The 5,544-nt window shown below is 41.4% G+C and overlaps 1 long non-coding RNA gene across 1 annotated transcript; it reads left to right on the forward strand.

Annotated features, from left to right (window-relative positions):
* The first annotated feature begins 3,036 nt into the window (after positions 1 to 3,036).
* On the forward strand, positions 3,037 to 4,238 carry LOC113323904. Its single transcript, XR_003347901.1, has 2 exons — positions 3,037 to 3,127; positions 3,274 to 4,238. It is a non-coding gene; the product is annotated as an uncharacterized LOC113323904 (long non-coding RNA).
* Positions 4,239 to 5,544: the final 1,306 nt, after the last annotated feature.

Consider the following 5,544-nt stretch of genomic DNA (forward strand, 5'->3'; position numbering starts at 1 on the left):
GAATCCCAAAAGTTGAGGTTTTTTCCAAGTTATGATTTTTGGGCCATTATATATTCGGAAGATTGTTTAATGTTTAGTAACCGGTTATCCTTAATCGTCTCAACTTTATAGTACCTAAGTTCCGATTATTATCTTCGTTTTTCCCTTACATAAAGTGGAAATGGCCTTCACATATTGTTCAAAAAAAAACTAGTCGTGCCTCAAAATACACACTCAATCAGTAGATAATGAATAATGTTATCTATCGATTATTGTTGTTCCAAAAAAAATTGAAGACATTGAGTTCAAAATGCATATAATCGGAAATAAATCTGTACTGACAACCATCCGAATTTCATAATAGGGAGGCAACATTATCACATTTACAACCGAATGTAGTTTATGATTGTCACCTGAATGTTCGTTGTATCTGTACACTCGTGTTACACCTCACCTCAACGACTATATTTTACACTGAAATTATTGAGGTGAAAATCAAAGTGAAAAACCTTTTCAATGGCTAGTCCATATCATCAGTCGAACACATAATTAGAAGATGCAAGCGAACAACCAAATCAATTGTAGCAATAGAAGAATATATACACAAAAGAAGCAATCAACCTATTTATAAATATATTAATGTTATGGAAGAAGTGTTAAGCAAAAAAATAACTACAAAAGAAACCGCATCATCGTCATCGGCATCGACGGAGGAAGAAGAGGCAATCAAGGCAAAGAAACCAGGTGAAGAGCAATTCCAACTGATGAAAACATTAAAGGATGTTGAGGAAGAGACCGAATGGATTAGAAATTATTACACCGTTAAGGATCTTCCCGTAGAAAAATAATATGACAATGTATTTTGGATTAATATTGCATCGGGTCCTTTCTTTAGAAAGATGGGCGGTAAGTACAAGAAACCACGCCATGATTGTGAACCAACCTACGTTTGTTTAAGGGTGAATCATGTTAAGAAATTGTGACTCAAGTACAATGAATTCCTCGGAAGGCACAGAGGGGACAATTTTGCGGCGCAGGATGCATATACCAAATGGAGAAAAGAGTCGTTTTCATCATTTCGAAGCTGCAGTGATAGTTGAATCTCGGACCGGAAAAAAGAATAATATGTGATGTGCTTAGAAAATTTGCAATGTTTCCTCAAGACCGTAGGGGTAGATCCTTGTGACATTTATATTTTTTATATTAATCGGAGGTCTATATATTATTTAGTACCCGAATATGCATAATCGTAGGATAGTTATAATACTTCAAAAACGATTATTGTCTTCGTATTACCGTTACATAAAGTGCAAATGGCCTTCACATATTGTTTAAAAAATACTAGCCATGCCTCGAAATACACACTTAATCGGTAGATAATGAATAATGTTATCTACCGATTATTGATGTTCCAAAAAACCTGAGGACTCTGAGTTCCAAATACATATAATCAGAAATAAATAAAAATAACATCCATCCGAATTTTATAATCGGATCGCATTTACAATCGAATGTACTTTATTATTGTTACCTTAGTGTTCGTTGTATCTGTACACTCATGTTACACCTCAACTCAACGGATATATTTTCAACATAAAAAAGAGAAAGAGACGTTGGGACTCTCGTCTATATAAGGAAGGTCACCTCTTCTCATATATACTACAAGAATATTTTCCACCGTCTACTCTTACTCTTACTAATTCATTTTATACCTCAACTTGCAAACATGGAAACGTTTGACACGGCTGAAGATTTGTCCATTGTCAAAACATGGTATCACGAAACAAGATGTGAAGATGTCATAGTAGGAAGGATCGCACCCGAAATCTTTTCAGGGAAGGTGTATAACCAATTTGTGCTAGAGTATGGAAATCCAAAACAAACATCCCTCCAACAAGTTCACAATCGGTACCAACTTATCCAAAAAGGAGTAAATGATTACACAATGATACAAAATAGGATCTTTAACACTAGACACTTAAGTCTGTCGATCCAACAATTTGTAAGTGTTGAGGGGTGAATATGATTTTGGTTCTACCCGTCCTAGTCACACCCTATGACAACACTTTCTAGGAATGGTATGAGAGAGAACTTGTTTTCCATTGTACTATGTACCTCCTTTTATAGATTTTCCCAAAAGCCCTTCATTTTATGACATTATGCAGCATGTCCTAAACTTCCTTTATTACCACTAATGCCACCCCTTCTCTAATACAACCTCTTCCTTTTCCCTTAATTCCTTCCTTCTCCTTTTCTCTTCATGGATACTTCTTAGTGGACTTGGGCTTTAGTCCCCATGTCCCCTTTGTTTTATATTAGATTTGGCACTCCTTTAGGGACTCCCTGGCCCTGTTAAGGGGTAATAATTTTCATGTATTTCCTTTTCCTTCCCCCCTCCCCAACCCACCCCCACCATTTTTTTTTTTTTTTTGAGATAGTGGATTCTGGGTTCTCAGGAAGCTCCTCTATCTAATCATGTGGGGTGGAGAGCTCCCTCTTACTTGATGAAGGAGTATCTCAACATACCTGAAAATGATTGGTCCGCGAAGAGTCTTACTAAGAAGGCTAGGCGGGAAGCGGCCAAATTTTCTGGTTCCCATTCTTGTTCTTCTATTAATGTTCTTCCCCTGTGTCATGTACATACTCGGCGGACTAGTCCCTCACGGTCTCAGTGAGGAGCTGGTGGTAGTCTGACTTCCTCGTTCGTAGATCTTGTACAGAATCTCGGGGTCAAGTTATCTAAAGGGGCTGGCTGGGTGTCTCCGCGCCTTCACATATCGTCCGTTAATCCTTTATAGGCACAAACCGTCCATGTTAGGGGTCAGGCCTTAGAGTCTCCCAGTGACGTGTTGCATTCGTTGAGTCCTTCTGGATCGAATCGATTGGTTTTTGGCGGGTCTTCCGCTCATGTGACACCTCAAGCGGGTCATCCTGAAGGTGGTTATTCGTTCTCCGTTTGACACGTGTATTTCTGGTTTAATGACATCTTTTGTCCTTCTTTATTTTTACTTATTTATCAGGGTTTGTTCTTATAATGTCATTGGCTTTCTATTTCGCAGATTCTACAAGTGAGTTCGGGTCTACTTCTGGTTCCTCGGTGTCTCGTGTGAAGTCTGGTGACCGTCCTATGGATGCTCCTATTTCTGAGGTTAGTATCCTCTTGATCTTTCTTTTTCTTCCTCATGTCATCTTTGTTTTTGTTTTATGAACCGCGCCTCCACATGTTTATTAGTGGCGCTTTCCTATTTATTTCAATTATTTTTGGCTGTTGTTCTTACACATATTTCGTTTCAGGGTATGTGTAGGAAACGAAAAGAGATTGGAATATATGAAAGTTCTAGTGTTGATGGTGTTCGGCGCGTTCCTCCTAGTAGCGATGGGTCTTTGAAGCGTGCCCGTTTGGACGGTAGCAATCTGTGTCAGCCGGCCATTCAGAAAAACGTCCCAACATGGTTGACGCGTCGGTCGTTCCTGAGGATGCGAAGTTGTTCTTCTCAAAGGTGGTGGATGCTTCCGAGGCGTGTGTTGATACTACCACTCATAAGCTAGTTCATGGTTTATCGGTGCCGTTTGCCTTGGACGCTATTTATAGGGATATTGTAGAGTGCGGTGGCGGTCATATGATGAAGGAGGGTCTCCTTGATATGCAAACTCTGTGTTACATGAATAAAAATCTCCTCGAAGTATCCGACCAACTCACGCGGGTGAATAATGGCCCTATTGATGCAAACACGTTGCGTGGTTGGGAGACTACCATTCGTTCCACAATTGGTCTAGGCTTCCTAATAGGGTGGTTAGACGAGTTGCTGATAAAGGTGAACGATCGCAATGACCCTAGTGCACAACTCCCAGACCATATTTCTCAGCTAGAAAACCAGTTGGTTCAGCATCCAAGGCAACTTCATACAAGAAGATGGCGCTGAATCAGCTTGTCGCCAACGTGGGGCAGCAACCAGTGCAACTCAGCAAGCAGAGGCTGCGGAAGAGGAGGTTCGTGTGGATATGGAGAAGAAAAGGAATGAGTGGTCTGAGTTCCATTCCACATGATGCATCTTATTTCTTTCGTTTCTTTTCTTTTATCGTTATTTGTTTCACGTGCCTTCCTTTCCTTGGAAAATTTGTTGTGTATTCGGTTGTTTGTGGATGTTATGTATTTTGTCGTCATTTTATCTTGTGGATTTATGTTGGGACGGGCCTTTTGGATGTGTTGGGTTCATATTTTATGTAGGATCTGACGCTTCATCTCGTCTTGATTTATGTTCTAAGAGTTTGATTATTTCTTTAGAGGCGGGATAGATGGGACGCGCCATATTGAGCGTTTGGCCTCCCCTTCCCACCCTTTTTTTAGATAGGGCGCAACCTTTTGTATATGTTGCCTTTCTTAGGGTTGGTATTTTGTTTGTAGGAGGCTTCAACTTCCATAAGCTTATCGAGGCGCGTCGTATGGCGATGTTAGAATGAGAGGCGACATGTCGACGTTCCGTCTCTAGGTGGATTGTGCGTGAAATGCGTCCATTTCCCCTTTTATTTTGTTAGATGAGATGTGGTACTTTGTATATATCGTCTTGATAGGGTGGGCATCTCATTTTTTAAACGCGCTTATTCCCCATAGACTCGTCGAAGTGCATCAGGTAGCGGCGTTGGGATGAAATTGGGTCAGATCGGGTGGGTCGCTGGACGCGCCCATCCCGCTTTTATATCTTGGATGGTGTGAAGGGTCTTGGTGTTTTAACCTTTGCCGATTTATCGATTGGCCGAGCGTTTTCAGCATCTCGTGACTTCCTGGCCAATCGGGTGTTCTTAGCATTCATGACTTTTGTGAATTCGTCAGCTGATCGGATGTTTATGCATCCCGTAGCCCTTTGTGTATTCATTGGTCGACCGAGAGTCTTTGGCGTCTCGTGACCTTTTGTAAACTCGTCGGCCGATCGGGTGTTTATGCATCCCGTGGCCTTTTGTGTATTCATCGGTCGACCGACGCCTTTAGTGTCCCGTAACCTTTTATAAATTCGTTAGCCGATCGGGTGTTTATACATCCCGTGGCCTTTTGTGTATTCATCGGTCGACCGGGGGCCTTTGGCGTCCCGTAATCTTTTGTAAATTCGTCAGCCAATCGGGTGTCTATGCATTCCGTGGCCTTTTGTATATTCATCGGTCGACCGGGGGCCTTTGGCGTCCCGTAACCTTTTGTAAATTCGTCAGCCAATCGGGTGTCTATGCATTCCACGGCCTTTTATATATTCATCGGTCGACCGGGCGCCTTTGGCGTCTCGTAACCTTTTATAAATTCGTCATCCGATCGGGTGTCTATGGATCCCGTGTCTTTTTTTGTATTCATCGGTCGACCGGGCGCCTTTGGCATCCCGTAACCTTTTGTAAATTTGTCAGTCGATCGGGTGTTTATACATCTCGTGGCCTTTGTGTATTGCAATGCCATCCCATTTTCCTTCGCCTTATTTCCTTGTCATAAATTGTTATTGTTTATGGAATAACAATAGATAATAAAAGAGAAACATAATACAACTTGCCTTTTGTTACTCGACAGTGTCGCCTGTTGCTGGGTTT

The sequence above is a fragment of the Papaver somniferum genome, chromosome 11 (genome assembly GCF_003573695.1).
Source record: "Papaver somniferum cultivar HN1 chromosome 11, ASM357369v1, whole genome shotgun sequence".
Taxonomy (NCBI): domain Eukaryota; kingdom Viridiplantae; phylum Streptophyta; class Magnoliopsida; order Ranunculales; family Papaveraceae; genus Papaver; species Papaver somniferum.